We start from the raw sequence: 23,180 nt of genomic DNA, 5'->3' as shown, positions 1-23,180 counted from the left end.
AACAGTTCATTTAATTTTCTAGCCTTTTTTTTCTCCTCCTGAGAGTGCTGTACATGGCATGTGTTTATTTTTCAATTAAAGCAAATTAAACTTAATTCTGTTTTGAGAACTTTTGTTTTTAGAATTTCACAGCCCACGTTGAGATAATTGAGACCCTGCTGTTTCTGGAAGCGGTGTTTAAAGAGAGGAGGCCCTGATCTGACACCACCTTAAAGAAGTCATCTTTAACCCCTCCCTTTCCTCTACCTCAACAGCATTTCTCTAGACCATACACTTCCCTGCCACTGTTCTAGTCTAGATGTGCATCTTCTGTACAATAGCTATACCACAATCAAGACCTGCAAAAGGGCTAGCAAGGCTTTTCCTTACCCCCCCCACATCCTCTGTCATTCTCAATTGTAGATCTAATCAAGCGAACAACCCTCTTAGTAGTCGTCAAAAATTGTCTAAATAGAAATTAGTAGATCTAAGTCCCGAAGCTTTAAGTAGCTGACTTTTGCATTAATCCTCTAGCAGGCTCTCTCGACACACTGTTCCTACTCTTCCTCTGGAATGGCTCTTCTCTGCATCCTAGCTATGTAACGTACAAGGCTGCCTCTTCTCTTCTCCTCATCATACATAGGTGCACTCCAGGTTCAGCACCAGCCACTTCACACAATCTCAGACTGTACATCTGTCTGCTCTCACACTGTCAATGGCTTCAGATCAGGAAACCAACTCTATCCATAAGAAACAAAAATCAGAATCAGATATGTAGTTGATCCTCAAGAAGCATGCCTCAGAAAACATTAGTGAGATGTGAGCAGTAATGTAAGAGCAATAAGCAATAAATTACAAGAGGACACAGGAAGGGGAAAAGCAAAAAAGGGCATTACTACAGTAACCTAATAACAGAAATACAAAAAAAAAAAAAGGGAGAGAGAAAGAAAGGGAAGTTAACCTTACATTAAATCAATGAAGAAACTTCTTTTTTATCTTATAATAATTTTCTTAGTATGATCATAATTTCTAAAACAATGTAGATCATCAAAATTACCTAAACACAAATTTATCACAAATGCAATATTCCCATATTTGCATAGAGGATAGATTTTCTACCGTTTGGAATTTCTTATATATCACATGGAGTACTAATATTAATTGAAAGAGAGAAAGTTGAAATTTAAGGTCAAATAATTTTGAGAACACTTGAATTAAGAATAATTAAATCTTCCTTGTAGGACACAAAAGAGTCTTTAAAATGTTTACGCATATAATATAATGCTTCTCTCAAATGTATTATGCTACCCAGTGCACTATCCTCAGGGTTTTCAAAGCCCCAAGCAAAACAAAATAATAAAATAGTGCCTAATGAGAATGTTATGGAAGGAGAATGATTTTAGAACTGGACACAGGTAACTGGTATTCTAGGCTTCAAGATTGCATGATTGAATATGATGTTTATCAGTTCAGTCCCTGTTGCAATAGTCTTAAGTTTTCTCATGTGTGTGAGTATGCACATGCATGTGTGTGTGTATGTGTGTGTGTGTGTGAGAGAGAGAGAGACAGAGAGACAGAGACAGAGATAGAGACAGAGACACACAGAGAGAGACAGAGAGAGGGTATGAATGTGTGCTATCAGAATTCAGGAGTGTATATACTTTGGCACATGTGAGATCAGAGGACAACCTCAAGTGTCAATGCTCACCTTTCACCATATTTGATATAGTTTCTTGGTAGTTGCTGCTGTATATTGTTGAGCTTCAAGAAATTCTGCCTGTGCTTCTTACCTTGCAATAAGAGCTTTATGATTACAGTTGCATGTCACACTGCCCAGCTTTACAGTAGTTCAGTGGATCTGAACTTGGGTCATTATGCATGTGGATGCACATAAAGGATGTGCATTACTTACACTCTGAGCCATTTGCTCTGCCCTCGATTTCTTTACCTGTCAATAACAGTGGACCAGTTATGCGGAGTTTTAAGAATCTTAGCGTAGCTCTAATATTCCATGATTCTGGAATGAAGGCACACAATCTTTATTAGATTTACCATGTTCACCACATTCATTTATTCCCAGGAGTATGAATTGTTCATGTTCATCTCCAGGGCAACCCCTAGCCTTCACCTTTCAGGAAGACTCAGAGAGACGTACTTTTAGTCCTGAGGTTTATTAGGCAAACAACATGTTTCAATTGGAGCCTATCTCAAAGGCAGAACACACTGTTGGGATAGCAGTTGATCTGCGGACAGTAAATGTATGCTCTGCATTCTGATCACAAAGGTGACAAGGCACAGCTTTACCTTTTCTTCCCAGGACCCCTCAGGGGTATGTCTAAGACATACTGGGCTTGCAAAGATCGCAATACAATGGATTAAATGGCAATAGAATTTGAGTACAATGTATTCAAGTCATTGTCAAATTCTTGAACCTTCTTATTCAAACCCTATCAAGTATAGTAAAGTAAAGCAGGTAAGAAGAGTTACTTGGGTGCAGGCAGAAGGTGAAAAGCTGGGCTAATCTCACATTATCACCTCCTCATTACTTCCAAAGTGTCTTCAGAATGGTCCTATGATCCTCAAGCCTTCACTTCATACATGAGAAAATGGAGGTTTGGGAGAATAATGTATTCAAAATACAAAATAAACAGAGAAAAGGCCTCCTGACTCACCCATGATTCTCAATGACACAGAAAGTGTCCTCTCCTCAGAAAATAGTTTCATGTAATATAAAGGTGGCACTACTTTGTTTTAAAGGACGAAGAGCTACTCTTGTTCATTAGAAATCACAAGTCACTTAGACAATCACCAATATTTTATGAATATTTTCACTCAAGCCAATGGTGAGGAAGAAAAGAAGGTGTGCCATCTAAATTTGACTTAGAATGACTTACAAATGGAGCTAACTATATTCACGGATTCTCCAAAGCTTCAGTTTTTCTTCTAACCTACCGTGGATAGCTCATTAATCCCATTAATCTTACTAATTAAAGCACTGATTACCCAACTAATGCACACTCATTATAGAATATAAGGAAAAACAGGGAAGCATCAAAGAAAGAATGAAATTCATTCGTAGAGCCTTATCCAAAAATAGCCACTAATACATATGTGCATCTCATTTAACAATCATGAATTCTTTGATATTTTGTTTCTTATGCTCCTTCAAGCACTCACCAAAAAGTAAGTCAATATGGAAAGGTCCCCTTTCCATAAAAGGACCTTTCAAACAGAAAGGCTGCTCTGGAGTACTTGCTGTGCATAAGACCTTTTCCCAAGGGTTTTCTGTATGTGATATGCACTCTCACATCAAAACTTTATGGACGGTCCTGTTGGTAGCCCATTGTATAAATGATATTTCCTATCATCTCATCTACTGCTACATAAGGATGCCTCTCAAACAGAGTCTATTCTATATTTTGTTTCATTTCAATTTTCTTTTGTCCTCAAAGGGAACATTCTTCATAGACTGCACATCTAACTGATTTCTTAGATGGGGTGTCACATTCTTAATTTAGAAGCATTTATACTTCCCTTCTAAAATTTAGCATAGCCTGGCAATGTGTCTGGATGTCGCACCTGGTCTCTTGATAGAGAATCCCCCCCCCCCCCCTCATTCCTGTTGCTCTCTCCACCTTAGTTACACTGGCTTCCTTACACTGGATCTTGCTTTAAAAGATCACTCAGGATGATCCAACCTCTGGTATTTACTTTCTCAACCACTTGCAATTCTCCCTTCTTTTACTGTCAGACATCAAGAAGATTCTACCTGGCTATCTCTACCTAGAATGCTACTTCCAAGGGTATGTGCCAAATGTATTCTGAACCTCCCCCAGACCTCTTTTCAAAAGGTAGCCCTTCCCTGGGCATTTCCCTTCCCTATTTACATGAATTAGCATGCCCTCTCCCACCATGCCATCTGTCCCACCCACCTTCCTTCTCTAGTCATGGTCTATTTTTCTCTTCTCTATTACGCTTATCACCATCTGACACACACTGTATTTTGCTTGTTTATTTATATAACGACTTTTCCCTCAATTAGAGCATACATATTGGGGGTCTTAGTCCTCTGTGTTCACTACCTTTTTCAGTGCTCTTAGAACAGTGTCTGACACAAAGAAGTGTACAATAAGACATTTTCCTTGTATTATTTATTTTTCTTTAGTGTGTGCATGTATGCAGGCACACATGTGTGGACATGTGAAACACAGATTGTGCTGTCAGAAATCAACCTCAATTATTCTCTACCTTTTTCACTGACTTGGTTGACAGCTAATTCAGACCTTCCTGACAGGGCTAACAGAGCCCTGGGACTGTAGGTATGACCATGTCCTTCTGGCATTTACATGAAGTCTGGGACTGTAAACTCCACTCTCACATTTACTCAGAAAGTAGGCTAACCACGGACTTACCCTGCCAGCTGTAGTCTTCTGTTCTAAAATGAAGCAACCACAAGCCACGTGTGTTGCATGTGCATTTCAGGGGAGCCTCTGCTTTCCTGTACTGCTTGCCTGGATGGCACTTACCGCTAAAACAGCTGACAACAGCAGCATCAGCAACAAAGACAGAGACATCTTGGTGATGCTAGTTGACATCTTGCTGCTTTTGCTCTTACTTGTCATCATCTTCATCATTATTTGCTTTCATGTAGCAAAGTAAAGCTTTGTTGCATTACATCTCGATTTCTTGCTTAATTTTACTTCATTTCTCTTGTAGCATTTTGTTTAGATGTCCAAGCAAGCAACCAAAGCAAATTAAAACTATTTCTTTTTGGTGAGGTAGAATGTAACTGTGGCATTTTCATGCAAACATAACATTCTGTGTGTTCCTACTAACCTCCTTTCCTCACTGTCTTCCACTCTACATCCTTCCTGATTGTTCCTTTCTTTCCTCTCAATTTATTCCCACACTTGTCTACTCTTGTTTTAAATGGGAAAGGAATATTTTCTTTTTGAAAATACAGGTGGAGTCATACAAGGTCTCCATTTTAAAGCTCTACCTGCTTGCCTTCTAATAGCAGGTAATCCTACAATTACGACTCAGTTCATGGGCCAGTAATATGAAAAGGCGACTACTTGAGCATTTTTCAGTATCTCTACAATTCTCCTTTCTACTTGTTTCCGAAGTGTTCAATATCAATTCTCTTGAATTCATGTATGTGTGTGCATAAATTATAGAAAAAAGATACAGAGTCAGAGAAATATCCATAGCAATATGTACAGTATCTTGCAACATCTGACTGTTGAAATTCATGCCATTTCCACCCTACAATTTCTTCAGTTCCTTTTAATGGTGACAGTGAAATCACTGCGATCACAGGTGGGTTTGCAGTCACTGTTTCCATTAAAAGAAAGATCTTGGCACTTAGCTCTGGCTCAGAGTTAGAAAATGGTTTATTCTATGATTGCTGGCCCTGGTTTCAGCAGCATTTGAACTCACACAATTAGGGTGCAAATAAACAGACTACGCTAAGGTTTCCTGCAGAGGCATTGTGAAGTTAAATTACTATTTTAAGAGGCTATGAAACTGGCAGCGAGACCGTACTGGAAGAGTGGAAGATATTCAGGATACTGACAGATAAAGAAGGAAAGGAAGCAAAATGCAGATTGTTAGCAAAGATTTAGAAAGCGCCTTCCAGCAGTCCCATTTAGAACTCCTCCTGTAGCAAATACAATGTATGTCTTCACACTTTAGACAGCTGAAAGATCAGACTGTGGGCAAAGTCTTATGACATAATGGCTGATGATTTGCGATGACTGACCCTACCCAAGACAATAGTAGTAGGCATCAAGCTCCACTATAAGAAACCACCACGTTGCATGTGAGGGCAGGCTGGAAGTTGCTACTAGCTGAACAATGCCTTAGACTAATGCAAGGAAAAGGGGTAATTCAGGCAAAGAACATCACATTTCATAAACACGGACTTACGGTCTACTGTTGTTACTTATTGCATATCCTACAGCGAATTTCCCATGTTTTAGACAGAATGTTCTTGTTGGGAAACTGGAAAGAATAATTTTAAATTTGGTATAACACAAAGAAGGATACATGCAATTTAAATGATCATTTCAAGATATTCCAGAATTTGATAAAATAAATGACATTAGTAGTGTGGAAGGGAATCCTGAAGACAAAGATAAACATGATATCAAGCTACTGTTAATCATCCACGCTTTCAGGTAAACCTGGCAGACAACACTGGCCTTACATATTAGAAAATAAAGTAGATAGATACAGGGAGAGAGGTTGCAGAAATTTGGGGTGCCTGAGCCAACTCAGGTTCTGTTTTACCTTAAAGAGAATGGTTCCATGTATGAAATAAAATGAAAGAAAAAGTGGAGAAAATTAAACAGACCTATATGGACTTTCAGCTCTCATGGCCAATGACCTGTCTACATTTGCTTCCTGACCCATAGCAACACAGAAGTCAAAATTCTACTTTAGCAGTTGTGCATACTGCTATATTTGTTCCCACTTTCTCAGTCTCTCCTATAACCACTGCTATACTGTGAGATGCTGGGAAGGAGTTGCTTTGTAAAAATGATCCTAAGATTTCCTTTGCAAGGTCATGTCTCAAACAGTAAAATAATCTCTTTTGTATATGATTTTCCCAGTTTGAACACAAGTCTAAGAATTCAGACAATGCTCAATCTGATACATCAGGGCACAGCAGTAATAAGAGCAAAAATGATTAATGCTATGTGGTTGTGACAACTGACCAGGAACAGTTTGAAACACTCCCTGAATGAACTCATTACATTGCCATCTCATTTCCATACAGAGTTGCTATTGTTCTCCCCATTTTACAGATGGTGAAACAGACATGGGACCATTAGGTAACCTGGCTAATATCAAAGGCCTAGTAACTGGTAGCACAGATATTCAGACTCCAGGCCTCAAGTTTTTAATCCCTCTTAGTCAGATAGAAATGGGTTCAAATACTCTATGCCACAACATGGGCTCACTGTTTGGTCTTCAACCGGAAACACTGCTGCTACGCACCTCAGTTTTCACGTATTCAAAACAGAAGATTATTCTACTTACTCTGTGCTTGTAGACAATATACAACAAAAATCTATTATAGTACAAGAAATACAAAACAAACAAGTTTGACACACATAGCACCAGGCAAGGAGTATTTTTTTGTAGTGACATTTCAGTCACCCCGACATATTGTTGGTAAAGATCCCGAACTCTGTATAAATATATTTTTCTATGCAAGAAAGAGAGGAGAAAATGAAGAAAAAAATTGTCTGGCTTGCTAATATTTCCAGAAATCATTTGTAAGTCTTCACTGGACTATGAATGACACTGTCCTGTTGATATGCATCCAGAATAAAATTATTTATAATGCTCTCAGTGCTCCCCAGCCTCAGCCATATCCGGAAATTGCCCTTGATGATGACCACTTCCTCTGAAAGAGTCGTATCTTCAGAATGTGTTGGAGGCAGTACCGCATTACCAGCCCTGCCAGGTAATCTATTTTTCAATCTTTCCCCCACACGCCTACACATACCAAAATGCTGATTTCTTCTTTTTAAATGGCTTCTGAACTTGTGCAGATGTTTTTGTAGTACTAGTAAGGCTCCTTGTAGGTGCTTCCCCTGCAATAATCCTATAAACGCAAAACTCATCAAATTCTATGAGAAATTTAGTTTACCCAGTACCATGTAAACAGCGACACATTTGCTCAAGGCTATGGTCTCAGTTACATACTCAGAACGGCCTTCCAGATTTATCGTGAGGCTTCTGGATACTCCAGGGATTCCCACAGGCATCAAACATTTCATCTATTTTTGCAGATGACTAATTCTTAATATAGCAACTTGAGAACTTATCCTTTAATAGGATGGGTCCTCTAAAATGCAGATATCCCCTGGATATGTATGAAGCCTTCCTCCATCCAAATCAACTTGTAATCTGTAAACTGGTTTTCCACACTACCCCCACACAGGATCTGTTCTTCCCCACTGACTCATTTTCTGGGCCTCTGAAATGCTAGATAAATTATATCTCAGAAAGCCTTTGGGGCCTGTGTTGGCTTAACCCTTACAGAGGGTTCTGGCTGTTCAGATGGGCCATTTACTTGGAGCCCTGCTGTTCCAACCTTTACAGTTTACACAAAAACGATTGCATCTCACTTTTGTTAATTGCCTTATGGATCTACCTCTCATCCTTGGGGGGATTCAGTTACTTAGCTATTCCCAAGAGGATGCCAACATACCTCTATATAGCTCTGCACCCTGTGAGTACAGAATTTGTTAAGAATGATAGATTGTGCGCCTTCATCAGACTCCCTCTTCCTGGGTACGCAACACTGCTAACGGCCACTGTTCACTTTCTCACACCCAGGCTTATTCAGGCTATTCTCCTCAAGGCCACTTGCAATCTCCAAAAGAAAGTTCCCCTGGGAGACAAAAAACCCCTTCACTGTCATATAAAAAAATTAATTTCACTTCTCCTTGGCCTCATTATTTTCTTAATTGTCTTTTTTGCCCCCTCAGTAGCAAGGACTGTCTGTGGATTTGTAGAAAACCTTTTTGGGCTGCTCTATTCCAAAAGGATAGTGGGTTTCATGTTAACACTTAATCACTTAGCTATTAAAGGTTGCACTAGTGGTTCCCCATCTATCCCACTCAGCCAGCCTGCCTTGAATCACAACCGGGGCTGTAGATATGACTTTCTTTAGATTTCTCATCGCCGAGAGGACATCTAACTCATTATGAGGCACAGCCACCATTCACGTGTCTCCCTCTCTGCTTCTACAAGCAGAGAACTTTATCATGCTGCATTCCCATACAGCCTAGCAGTATCTCTTCAGTGGGCCAAGAAACAGTATGGTCCTTCTAAATTCACAGAAGGCTAATCTAGAAAGAAAAAGACAGGCTCTTAAGGAGTCTTTATAAACACTGAGTGGGGTCAGGATTAGAATTAAGAACCTTATGTATCTGGACTTGTATCCTATAAAATTTTGAAATAAAGGAGATATAAAATAAAAAGATACAGTCTGAAAAAAAAGAGATATAGTCTGTGATCTCCAAAGACTTACAATTACTGTTCATTCTCATCACTGTCTTTTCTGATGTGTCTTCCTTAGCCTTCCCCTTTTCCTAAACTCTATGAGATTCTGAAATGGCAATTACTATCCCATTAAGAATATTTGGGAATTTGCATATCTCTTCTGTTAGATGGCCTGCATTTATCATCGTTCACTAGCGTATCTGCTCAACCACTTTGTACAATTCCTTCTGCAAATAATATATTTGATAAATCTTTGCAGTTGAAACTACAGTCAGATTCTACTCTTTCCCTCAGGTTTCAATTTTCTCCTACCCACATGCTAACTCTCTTTCCCTTTTTTATCCATTTACTTTTGACTTTTAAACCCAAGGTTTTCTAGAATGTGGTACTCTAAACAAGACTGGAAATTAAGATGAGCAGAACATATTGCAATGATGGAATAAATGTGGGCATGATGAAAACAGAAGAGAAAGTACCTAATAATGACCTCCTGTCAATTCCAGAATGCCTTCCTTCTCAGACCTCATACTTCCCAACTAAAGATATATCAAGAGAAAGATGTCAAAACCTCTCACTCCTTTGTAAAGGACATTTTCAATGTGGATTCTGTCTGTCTCTCCTGTTTCATCTCACGTTGCACTCTGCCTCCTTTAAAGCTATATACACACTGGGTATCTGTACTTCCTTAGCTTTCCTAACCATTTCCCTGCATAATTTCCCGTTTTATTTAAATCTCAACATCAGTATATTACTCATAAATGTCTTTTTATGACTCACTCATATAAAGATATATCTCCCACCTTTGTTTCTAGCATAGGGTCCCTAGTTATCTATATGACATTTAATATTAGATTTAATTAGTGTGGTTTTCTATTTGTTTAATCATTATCAGCCATCTCTTCCTCTGTACATGTGCTCCATGAAAGCACACATGTTCATGCAACACACCTGATGTATAAACCTGAACTATTCATTTTAATGGCCAACAGTTACATACAGCCACATAAATCAAAATGAAAGACAAATAAATACTAAACAAAACCAAAACTCACTTCACCAGTAGCCTTGAAACACTTTTAAGAGTGCAGTGGGTACTAGCTAGCACTGAGAATATTTTTCTTATTTCACAAAGTTTTCTGTTGGAGAGTACTATCCTAGGGCAACATTTGTCAAATAGAGGACACTCTGGTAACATCTACAGTTACTGAAAATAAGTAAATCTTTTCTTTCAACCCTAAACCAATACACATCTTTCTTAGAACTTTGTGTCAAAACCCTAAAGGTGAGATAATCTAGAGAATGATCATAAATTATTGTACAATGGAAGGTAGGCTTTTTAAATGGATATCATAGGGTTCTAGGGTTTTTTTTTACTTAAAGGAGAACATTTTCGATGATATGATTATATTTATTTGCTTATATGATTATAGTATATAAGGACCTGATGACTAGAAAATAATATTTGTTTAATTGCTGGCACTTATAGATAATGGGAAGGTTTATACTCAAGATTAAAAAAAATATCCTGCAAATCTCTTCAGATTTAACAGCCAGCTGATTTGGGTGGGAATGAACTCACTATTAATATTAAAACTGAGCCTTGGAAGACACATATTGCCTATGTTACCAAAAGAGTCTTGATTCCAGACTATGGAGAAAGGTTTCATTATTGAAAAACGTTCAGAGGTTTCTTCAAAAAAAAATTACTCAGTGAAAACACTATTTTTATTATAAATCCAGACGTTCTCCAACAGTTTTATAACATCAGCTCCAAAGACTCAACAGTATGATCCAGCTGTTACTAGCATCAGCTGAACAAGCAAATCTCAATGGTGACCAGTGATGTTGATTGTGTAGTAGAGGAGTAGAGATGCTCATGCAAAGTTCAAAGTGTTGCCCTATTACTTAAAAGAAAGTTGGAAACACACAGCTTCACTTTCCTCTGTAGAGGGGGTGCATCTGCCTCACTAGATGGGTCGTGGGATAAAAGGAGAGAATATAATAAGATCCTTGGACACAGTACGGAATATTGTCAAGTTAGATATAAATACCTGTCTATATCTTCACCAGTACCCTCGAGCTGTTGGGAAAAGTTGTGTAATCGGGTAGCTATAATGGCTTTGCTTTGAGTGAATGAGGATCAATTTTTTTTTTTTTTTTTTGAGAGAGAGGAGGGCGACGGGAGAGCAGAGAAAATCTGACATACTGTTGACACTGGATACGACATGCAAAAGCAAACACTGATGAAACAATTATTGTGTGCCAGTCCCTAGGCATTAAAAGAAAAATGTTCCTATTAAGAGCATACATTGATGCGATCAAGAGAGACCTGTACCTGTGTGGCTGACAGAGTAAATAGTGACAAAAACTAAATAAATCAGGTTTCCAAAAAAATTAAATCAAAATCCAGACAAAAGAGCTTGGTCTTGGGAAGACTTCTTCGAAAGGATTATTTAAACCAGGTGCTAAAATGTGATTAGGGCTTGTGGAATGGAGAAACAATGTATGATATATTCATTATCTTTCATATGAAAGATTACAATGAGAAACAATGGGGAGAAATTGTTTGAAAAATTATATTTGATGACTCTTCCTCTTTTTATGCTTTTGTTCATATGGTTACCAGGAATTCACTTACTTATTTGTTAAACTTTGGGTTTTAGGTCAGAGGACGTATGAAGAGAAGGACATTATGACAAACTGTGAGGGCCTGTTTTCGTGATATGTCCTAAAGACTTTCTCTGATAATCCAGGAGGAGAAAACACATGCAAATCAGACAATATTTCCTCACAAATTGCAAGGTCTTTTGATGCAACAACACTTTCAGAGAAACAGGACTTTCTGATCAACAGCATAAACTCTCTTGAAAGCACTAAGAAAGAGATGTCCCATTTGAATGGCACAAGAAAGAACATCTTTTACAGTCCCCACCTATGCTGCTACAGACATATTCCCTGCAGCCTGAACTGGGCCTTCTCAACCCAGCAGGAGGGCCCCAGAGCTGGTTTGGAATAGCCAAGCTGTTTCTCCTTGGCTGAAATGGAGTCACAGCTCCCCCTTCTGGGAGCTAAAGTGCCGTCTAGCTCCAGAAAGGCATCGTTGTGAGGTGGTTAATGGCTTTATTGCAGATGGGCCTAAAATCCCCATGTTTCTCAGAACTTCCCTGCACTCCAAAAAGAGCATCTAAAGACTGGCAGCATACTTTTTAAACATGAATCTGATTTAGGCTTCTGCAGCACCTGTGACTGAGAGGACTGTGATTTTCCTTTCCCTGAGGTTTTGAGAACCATTCCACCTCATGCGTTACCCAGGGTAGCTCAATTCCTATAGAGGTTAAGTCTCAGCGGAGGGAATGTAATAGGAAGGGAGACTTTCTGGCCCTGTATTGCACACTCCTGTGTATGGATGCGTGCATATTCTTGCATATGCTCCTGTGCCTATACCATGAATGTAGAGAAGTGAGATTTTAATTAATGTAAATAAATTCATTTTCCTGAAGTAATTGCATAGATGGCTAAGTATATACTTTGCTCTCAAGAAAGCAAAGCTTTTTATCATCAAAAGGCTCAAATATAGTCCAAATGCTCTACTTGGTTCTATGTACCAGTCACATAGCCTTGGGTTCCCAGATGCATGAAAATGTCTGGTGAAAGTGAAAGGAGAATATATCTTATCTTATCTTTCTTTCTCCCTCCTCAACCACCTCTTGTGTGTACACATGTGCATACGTATTAACACTTTTGTGAAGTAAGAGGAATGACTGAGACACTAGGCACTGTCTCTCCTGGGTCAGGATTCCACAAGAAAAAGATCTGACTCCTGGAGTTAAAAAGACATAGATCTGGCTGAAAAACAACCTGAGCCGTGGGCATGCCACCAATTTGCTAGGGAATACTGGGGAAATGTTGTCCTCTCTTAGGGCCAGAGTCCTGCTTCTTTACTCTTTAGTATGCATTCCAGTTCTGATCATTTAAACATTAGAAATACATAATAAGAACCCTTATCAACATGAGGGCCCTTTCTCTGTCGATACCCCCTCCCAGAAATACACGAGAAAGTTGTGCTCTAACCAGACCTTTGCAAAAAGTCTACACTGTGGCCATGGCCTTCTGAAGGCTTCAATCAGAGAGATCAGCCCATAGCCAGGGAATGGTATGTGTGCAGCTGCTTGCAGGTAGAACAGTCACCCACCAGCTCGGTCAGGTTCCTACAAACACACTCATTTGCTTTTATCTCTTATCAAAAGATATAGATATACATATATAAATATTTTTTAACTGGTATGTTTTTATTTTGCTTCTCTCCCAGAGGCCTTTCCAGTGAGCCTTTGGAGACACTGCATCCCACCACTTCAGCCTCGTCTTCCAGCTTCACTGCTTACAAGCAGAATGGCTGCCATTTACCTTGAGAAAGTAACAGCTGCCTAGTCTGGAAGCCATGCTAACAGCAGTAAAACTCAGCATTTTTGCTGAGTAGGGCAAGCCTTTAAGAGGCAGCCGGGAATCAAATCAATGGCTGGCTCCAGAACCACGGCCCAACACTACCTGGGTAGGGTGGCCAAAGTATTTACCTATACAAGCTCCTAAAAGGTGGAGGAAATAGGGAGGAGACCTTTAACTCAAATGATCTTCCTTCCTTCCCGAGAGCCTCCTCGGGGACCCCTGCCATGGCAGTATTTTAGAGTCAAGTATCATCTGCGAGGTGCAAATCAGACAGCTGTTTAAGACAACTACCACGTTCTATCGTGGATTCCCCATTCACAACCCCTCACAAATTGTAGGTCTCCGTTGGTCCTTACACATATAGACCACCACATCTGCACACATATCAATCTCTCTCCCTTCTCCCAGTATCTTCCTAACTTCCTGGAGCCTCGGAAAAGCAGAGCTTTTAGAAGAGATTCTGGATCTTCCAGAGCTTGCTTGAGATGGAGAAAGCAAAAGGAATAAGTCCTAGGAAAGTACGCTATCCATCTCGTGCCCGAGCACCCACAGCTGCCCCAAATTATATTTTCTCTAGGACCCTGTGCGACTGCGGTGGAGAAGCACATCCCCAGAGGATGCTTACTCTTTTCCCCTGAAAAGATTCAGACAAACTTGCCCAGATGACCCTCGCAAAAAAAATGGTGGGGGGCTCTGCTGTTATGTCAACAGGGAGACAGAGCGATCGCTCTACTCCAGACTTGCCTGCACTAGATAAGGAGATCCCTGACTTCCTCCTTTCCTTTGCACTCATTACCCAGCCTCTCCAAATTCCCATCACAATCCTGGAGTCTGACCAGTGTGGAATTTAAAGGGACAGCATCTCCTTTGCCTCGGATTTTGGACATGTCTCTGTCATTTTAAACAGTGAGTCCAAGTGTGCAACACTCCCCATGGTTTAGAGGACATTTTCCTTCAATGTACCTACACTGGGTTAAATAAGGCACAGTCTGTATTCCTGTCATCTCCCCCAAACAAGCCCAGGGCCCTAAGAGGATGTCCACAGCGGGCTTCCCCGTGGCTACGTGATCGTGTAGTAAGAAACCCATTCCATCCCCTGTAAGCTGAAGAGACCTAATTAAAAATACACAGACGTGCACAAATGCAAACACATACACACACACACAAATACACACATCGCACTGAAAGTAGGTTATAGGGTTTACACACACACACACACACACACACCACAAACGACGCCGTACAGGCAAACACACACGAGCACCACATCAAGTTCCCACCATGGTACACACGTCGGGAGCGCGCGGGGACACACACCACTTACTAAAACCCGCATTTAACCCTTAGAGTCCAAGCTACAGGGACCCCAGTCTCCAGAAGCGGCGAGAACTTGAAGGCTAGGGAAACCGGACGAGGGTGGGAGGGGGAAGGGAGGAGCAGGCAGGGGCGCCCAGACTGCGGTCCGGGGCGGGTTCCAAGGGCAGAGGGGCTGTGGGATGCTGTGCCGGGGGTCGTCTTACCTGAAGTCAATGTCCGTCTTTGGCGGAGAGCAGCGGAAGGACGCTTTTTATTCGGTTCGGTGGGAACTTGGAAGAGCCCTGCGTCCAGCTCGCATACCGGGGACGGCGCGGGGACTGCAGGCGTGGGGGTACCTGGCTTCTAGCAGCCTGGCTCATACTCAGCCTTAAAGTCCCCTTTGCTGGTCCCGAGGACAGGCATGAATCCCAGTTGCGGAAGGCGGCCACTATTCCCTCTGCCTCCGGCTCTCTCGCCCTCTCCTTCGCCTCTGCTCTTCTCCTCCTCCTTCCTCCCCCCCACCGCGCCAGATCAGTTCGCAGCCGTGGGGACCAGGAGAGAGGCGGCTGGCGAATGGAGAGGGAAGTCCAAGTACGCGGCGGTCTCCGGGCGGGGAGAGGAGGAGGCCGGCCTAGGCAGAGGGAGGGACTTCGCTGGAGATGGAGGAAAATGAATGGGGGAGCCACTGCCTGGGGGCGGGGAGGGAGGAGCCTAGCGTCCGGGTGGATTCCTAGGAGTGTTTTGTACATCTTTAGTCGGAGGAAGAGGAGGGAGAGAAGAGGGAGGGTCGGCCTGGGTGGGCCTAAGATTAGCCACTGGGGAAGTCTCATGGGTCTGGGGACAGCGCGGCAAGTATAGGAGAACCCAAAGGGACCGTGTGCCCAAATCCCGAATCCTGATTCTAGATGAAACGGGTCTGTAGCTCAGTGATGCGTGAGCATCCGTGTGTTTCCGATTATGCGGGAGCTTGGCGTGACTGCGTGTACGTACCTGAGTGTGGGTTTTGTCTGGGGTGACGCACGTCTGAGTCCCGTTGTGTCTCTTGTGTTTTCCCGTGACTGTTAGAGATTGTTTTTGTGTGTAAGCGAGAGCCCACTTAACCTCTCAGAATGCATGCTTTCTCTTCCTTACGGGATGGATGTCGGAGTGGGAAACCGAAGAGAACGCAAAGTTCTCTAGGGACCACCAGAGACATGAAAAATGCCGGGACAGGGAGTCTAAGACAAGAATACAGATAGCAGGAATACTCGGAATTCAACCTGAGATGCAGGAGGAACCTCTCACTGAAGGGAAACAGAAGGAAAGCCCTAGAAAGATTTGAATCCCCACAGGGTATGCATTCTGTATATTTTGCTTAGTTCGCTGGAGGCTTAAATCACACCAAAAGTACGGATTCCTAATCTCTTGAAGATTTGGTCAGGATGAGAAGCTAGGGTGAAACTACTAGAGGGAGAAGCAGGAAGCCACAAGAAAAATGTTGGACATTGTAAAGAAGTCCAGATTCAGTAAAAAGTGTAAGTGCTGGGTGTGAACTGAAATTCTGTCGGTGTGTGAGCTTGGCCAAGTTATCTTAGCCTTCACATTCTCACTTGTTTAATACGATGATATAATTTACCCTCTCTATATAATATAGGGTTGCTGTGAAATCGAAAACGAAATATATATGAATGTATATGTATATATAGACGGGGAATGATCCCTCCTATATAGCTAAAACACAATGCATAGCATGCATTGCTTTGATTACAACTGTTATTAATGTATCTATTGCCCAAAAGGTGACGAGAGAGAGGGATGCAGTCAGTTTAAAATAGTAGAAGGGCCTAGAATAGTGACTAACTGGAGGAGTTTTGAAGTAAAATGTAAGAAAAATTCTTGAAAGCCAATTTAAAAATTTGAAAAAATGCGGTAATTGATAAAGAAGGTGGGGAAATAGAGGAGAAAGAGGCAACGACGAAAAGAATTGTACTGTCTAGCAAGGGGTGGAGAGAGAGGAGAACCCGTGACCAGCTCCTCTGCAATCAAATGAGAGTGAGTCAGTACCACGGACAGCTCTCCGGCCACTGACCAGATGAGCGATTTTTCTCTTTCTGATTGATGGAAATTTTTCTTTTTCTTGGGCAACAATTTTGTTCTTTCTTTGGTTTTTGGCCTGAGTTAAGGTCCTCGCCACACTCCTGCTTCCCCGTTCATATTAGCATGGAGCCCCAGCTGTTATCTCTTAGCCTTTCCTTCTGTTCTTTTTCTTGCCCTCTCTTTCTATCTGTATCACACTGCTTCCTAGTTATTTGCTCCATCCTGTTTTTGCTCTGTCACCCTGAGCTCAGAGCAGCCTCACTAAAAAATACCAACAACAGCTGGTGATGCAGTCCAGAAATTGATACAAAACAACCTAGTCCGATGAAGACCAGGATACAAATTCATCCCTCTTCCTAGCTCTTCCCTCATAATTAGTCTCTTATGGTAGGATGCAGTCAAATAGGGCACTTAAAAACATGAAATGTCAGTCTGATTTTACCCATCATTCAACACAGTCAATATTTCACTCGGAAACACACAGCCTTTTTAGTTCTAAACGTTGTGATATAGAGATAAAGAGAAAGGAAGGAAATTATTGAAGTTTTACCAGGCACTAACCTTCATTTGAAGTATTTTCTATATAAATTTCCAAATGTCATGTGATGAGCCAAGGTTGTAGTTCAGTTGCTAGAGTGCTTTTCCCAAATACACAATGCCCTAAGCTTGATCTCTAGCACTGTATACTAGGAGCATGTGCCTAAAATACCAGCACTGGGGTGTTGAAGACAGAATAATTAGAAGCTCAGAATAATTCTCAGCTATAGTGAGATTGAGGCCAGTCTGGGATACATAACACACTACCTCAAAAACAAAAATGTTGAGTGTTTTGAGACAAATAATACTGCCCCATTTTTATATAATGGGAAACTAAGCTCCTTGACACATGAAGAGCATACTTAGATGCATGTCACTATGATTTGATGATCCCCAGAATTCCACACTCATGTCCACGTCTGAAAATTTATTGTGTCTCCAAAAAATAATGGGGAAACCCTGGGATGATAGAAAGGTGTTGGAATTTAATGGAGCACTGGACCCAATTTAAATACAAACCTAAATCCATGGAATCCTTCCCTGATATGTGCCAATGAAGGATTTAGTAGCAATTGTCCCTAGAGGAAGATGTGAAGACTTTGTAGGACACATTCAAGACTCACTGGAATCTCACTGGTTCTGAGTTCTGGATAAAACCTCAACCTTTCTGGGACTTAGCTCATTTGCATTTGGCTCTGTTTAGCTGCCCCATTTCTATGAAGCAAGGCTGAGAGAGCCATTTAAAACTGTCTCTTTGGAGTCTTTGGTCATCAGGAAAGTTCCTAGTGCGAAGCATTCCTAATGACTTATGGAGAAAGCAATCAGAACCATATGGATCACATTTCTGCAGAAATACACACTGGTGGGAAAAGGTTTAGAGGCCAAAAATATCCTTCTTTTTTTTTCTTTGCCAAAGAAAGAACATTTAAGGAAGCTTGAGATATGTGAGAAATGTCTTGTTCTTTCTTTGGGGTGGGTGTTGGTGAGCAGCTGCTTGCTATTTCCACAGAATTTACAAAAAGCTTGCATGGGGGAGGAGTTTCCAACAAATTAAGGTGACTTGAGTGAGAACTTACTCTCTGTGGGCCTTGATCTGATTTTTACGAAAAGACCTTGATCAAGGATATTTACTCAGAAGATGGGATTGTGCACTATCTCATTCCTAGTGTGATGGATTAGATAATTCATGTAAGTCTCGGGTGATTTTGAGGTTCACGATTGCTACTGACTCTCTGTGTTGTGGTGAGAAAAAATGTTTATGAAAATGTCCTGAACCTTTGACAAGGCTTTTCTAAATCCCTCTTTGCCAGTCATATTCACTGATATCTGTCCCTGGGGAATTCTGGAACCTTCTTTCCCACTTGCCCTCACTTGTGAGAAATGCCTCACAGAAATTAAAAGAGAAACCAACAGGAAAACAAGCAAAACACAACATTTGATTGGAGAAGTACTAAGAGGTACGCATAAATGTTCAGGATGAAATGAAGCCCCTGATATCCTCACCTGAAATAAAGATAAGATTTTTCTCTTATTTGTTTAGGATGCTGAGCCACATGCTGCAGCCTCCAAGGCTGTCAGACCTCAGAGGAGTTAAAAAAAAATCCCTTACTCTGGGGTGCTTTGGGTTCAAAGTGGGCTGAACATCTGTAGAAAGAGCCTGCATTTCTTTAGAGGCTACTGAAACTTAGATCCTGAGAAGACTTCGAGAGGAGAGATGACTTGCCTTCTGCTGCCCAAGAGTCGGATACGCTTTGCATAGCCAGCTGTGGGCCAAATCATCACAGCGTATCAAAGGATATAGTCCTGTTCTTCAGAACACTGACAAACTTCCGGACAAGCATTCATTTCTCTATCAGGGCTCGCATATTGCAGGTGTGGTATAAAACAGGAAGAGCTGGTTTTTAATTGCATCTGGAAAACAGTTGAAAGAGGAGAAACTAGTATGTATTAGCTTACATATACTTATGTTTTATTTGGAGGGCATACAGGCTATATTTATTTACTTTTGTATGTGGAGCATATGCATACCACTGTGTGTGTGTGTGTGTGTGTGTGTGTGTGTGTGTGTGTGTGTGTGCACATGTAAGTCAGAGGACAATTTTGGGGATCAGTTTCTCTTCTTTCAATACATGGATCCATGGGATTGAATTCAGATAGTTAAGATCTGCAGCAGCAAGCATTTTGACTCAATTAGACATCTCACCAAATGTATGCACTTATGTGTATGTGTTTCAGGGTGTGTACATGTCTGAATGTGGAGTCCTATGTGGTTCTATAAGTGTGGTTCACCTGCATATGTGTGTAGGCTTGTGGGAAACATGAGATTGATATCACATAATATCTTTTATCATTCTCCCCCTTATTTACTGAGGCAGTTCTCTCAGCCAAATCCAGTGTTCACATATGGGCCTACTCTCACTGGCTTGACTTGTCTGGTCGTCCCATGTATTCACCTCTGAACTCTGGAGTAAAAGGTGTAGCAACACACTCACAAATTTTACATAAGTTCCAGAAATCTGAAATGCTGTCCTTGTGTTTACTAGGCAAGCATTTTGACCACTGAGCTATCTTGCTAGCCTGGAACTAATATTTATTAATCTATGTAGGTCAGAAGAATTCAAGCTTTGCCTGTCCCTCACTGAACAAAACTCTGTGTCATGTGTCCTCTGTATCTCTTTTTTCCCCAAATCTCTCCTTCTGATCTAAACCTTCTGGAGGCATTGTGCTTAAAATGAAATTCTTACCATTACTGTACTTATTCAAGGTCTGATGGACAAAGAGTTGCACACCAAAGTCAAAACTGATAAATTCATACTTCAAAATACTCCATTATCTGGTTCCTGTATTATTTATATTCATTTTATGCCTAGTTACCACCCCATTTTGCCTCTGATTGCAGAATTGAACTGCTGGCAGATGGTCAATTCTGAGCTTCTATCTGTACATCACAGTCATGTCAGTCCCTTCAATGTACTGAGTTTGCTCCCAACACTGCTATGTCTTCATGAGGACCTATCATCTCTTCTTAATAATGTAGTTCACATGGCATCTTCTCTGTTGCTCCAACTAAGATAAGACCGCACATGATCTAACTCAACTTCATCTCTTTCTAAGACAGTGTACCCATCTCTCAACTCTAACTACCCTGGTACTTTTCCAGGGTTTATAATTTATCTACCTCCTAGTTACCTGTAGGCTTATAGGCAAGCTTTTTGCTAAATAGGTTCCCTTCTCCCCCTTCAAGTATCATTTTAAATACCACTTCATACCCCCAGACAGAGAGTATAAACTCTCTCATAACCCTTTATGTCTCATTTATCATAACTGTAACTAAATAATTATCAATGACATTATTCATCTAATGTATATTTCCTAAACTGAACTCAAAGGCATAAAAATGGATTCATAATGAAAGCTGAGGAGACAAAGACACAATGAACACAATAGCAGCTCCCTGACCTCCACAACATTAATTATCTTAACTTTTCAAGTCATTCTGTGATGTGTCTTTTGCTGCTGTGCTCATCAACCCATTTTCAGGCAAGAGAAACTTAATAAAATCAGTCTGAATAACATAATAGAAGCAGAATTCAAACTTGAAGCACCCTGCTACAAAAGTCAGACATAAGACCATGTGCTACTTGCCCTTTCACATGGAAGGAGCCTAGTGCATATTAATTCAACACTTCAAAGGTATTTCCAATCCATTGAATCCTTATGTGTATATAATCTCTTTTCGTTCTACAATACCCTCTGTTTTAATGAGGATTGACATTTGTATATGTCATTGCAGGGTTCCAGATATCAGAAAACCAATACTCATATTCGAGAGCTTTGCTGACACATACTGATTCCCTGAGGAGGAGTTACACCTGTATAGGTTTCCTGTGAGACTTTCAATATGTAATCATGGATGCTGTGGGACCTGAGTGCTTGCCTCCTAGTTTTACTACATATGACTGCCCCCATGTCCTCTCTCAACTCTCCATCTTATGATGGTAAAGTTCTGTCTCCCTTAATCATCAGCCTTTCCAGCTCTTTCCCCTGGCAACATAAAATTCTAATAAAAGAAGCATAAGAATATGATAATGTTGATGAACACCAAGAAATAGCCCTCTTTCAAACTCCTTTAGTACCCATCACTTTTACTGGTAATTCAAAAGGCAAAAGGCATTTTAAAATCTCACATTGCTCATCCTCTGCTTTCTACATCTGTACTTTTCTGTAGAAATTCAAAGAGGAGTTGGACACAGCAGGTAGCCCCTCTTTATAGAACACCAGTTAAAGTCTGGTGAATGACTTCCAGAACACTTTGCTATGAGGGTCCATCGCTTGATTTATATATTCATTGTGGCCAGGGCACTGGCCCTCTCTTTATTCCCCTGCTCCTGTGGTTTAATCAATTGATCAATTGCAATCTTTCCGGTCTTAGCTCTTCTATTATCTCTATCTCTTTCTCTCTCTGTCAGTTACACTCCCCCATCTTTCTCTCACTCTCTTTCTTTCTCTCTCTCTCTCTCTCTCTCTCTCTCTCTCTCTCTCTCTCTCTCTCTCTCTATTTCTCTGTGTGTGTATGTGGTGTGTGTGTATGTGGTGATTCACCAGGGGTAGCAAACATAGGCTATATTTTGCTTTTTCTTGCCTCCAGGCCCTTTTCTTCATTTGCTAAAGGGGCCCCTTTTCTTTTTGGGGAAATCTCATTTCTAAATTTCTCACATCATATGTTTCTGGAGGTGTTACCTCTTCTTCTGAGTCTATGGCATATGAGCAAGGTTAGCAGCCACAGCACCTAACTGTAATTGTTTTAAAAATGGTCTTGGTACAGATCTATCTAATCAGTTCTAGAATATTTTATCAAATCTTCATTATTCAAGTATTCAAATACTTCCCTAAAATGAAATTGTGAAGTCAACAAGAAGGTTCAGTAGGTAAAGGGACTTGCCATAAACCTTGATGATCTGAGTTAGGTCCTCAGCACTCACACACTGAAAATAGAGAACTGGCAAAAGTTTTCCTCTGACCTCTACACATGTATAGGGTATGGTGTACTTACACACACATACACACAAATGATGATGATGATGATAATAATAATAATAATAATAATAATAATAATAAATGAAACTAACATTCATAAAATCAAACAAGAACAATACTTATAATCAATAGCTGGTAACCAAGCCTGGAATTCTATCAATCATTTTTGCTACTACACAGAAATTTTATTGGGAATGAAGAAGGAAGGTGTAATGATAATGGGTGTGGTCGACCGGCAGTTAGAATTAACCAGACCAGCTCAAAAGCAAGTAATATAATTTAATAATTGGAAAACAGAGAAAACTTACATGATTGGAGTCCAGCGAGCATGGGCAGCTGGTAGAGAGAGAAAACAAGGGGCGGGCATCTGGATTCCCAGGTCATTCTTCCTTGGCCCCAGGCGGCCACACCCTAGTCAAATGTGATTGTCTGAGCTTTCCCATCATAATGATCCAGATATCCAGATTCATAATATCTTTGCTGTTAATTTTATTTGAATTTGTATAAGTTTTTACCAAGTATTTCCTAGTAGATCATGATAAATCAGGTAATTGGGTTAAATAAATCATCTGACTTAGACCAGAAGTAGTATTGCCATAAGTAAAGAAGTAAAGAAATGAACTATAAGCCAAGTGAATAGCAACCAATAGGATTTTGCCTCTGCTAAGCACTACACCAGATAAGATAAGTCTATCTGTCATTCCTGGCTATATTCTGAACCTTTGTGGTAGGCATAACTCTACAATGACTTCTAATAACATTGATCTTATGCAATCTCCTCTCCTAGAAGT

The 23,180-nt window shown here is 40.7% G+C and overlaps 1 protein-coding gene across 1 annotated transcript in view; it reads right to left on the bottom strand.

Moving 5' to 3' along the window:
• Brinp1 (BMP/retinoic acid inducible neural specific 1) overlaps positions 1-15,337 on the bottom strand; it is a 188,683-nt gene extending 173,346 nt beyond the window's left edge. The window contains exon 1 of the mRNA XM_048459244.3: positions 14,964-15,337. The gene's annotated coding sequence lies outside the window, so the exon portion shown is untranslated. The remainder of the gene's footprint in view (positions 1-14,963) is intronic.
• Positions 15,338-23,180: the final 7,843 nt, after the last annotated feature.

The sequence above is a fragment of the Myodes glareolus genome, chromosome 3, assembly GCF_982192425.1.
Source record: "Myodes glareolus chromosome 3, mMyoGla1.1, whole genome shotgun sequence".
Lineage (NCBI taxonomy): Eukaryota > Metazoa > Chordata > Mammalia > Rodentia > Cricetidae > Myodes > Myodes glareolus.
This window is presented reverse-complemented; position numbering and strand designations above follow the sequence as displayed.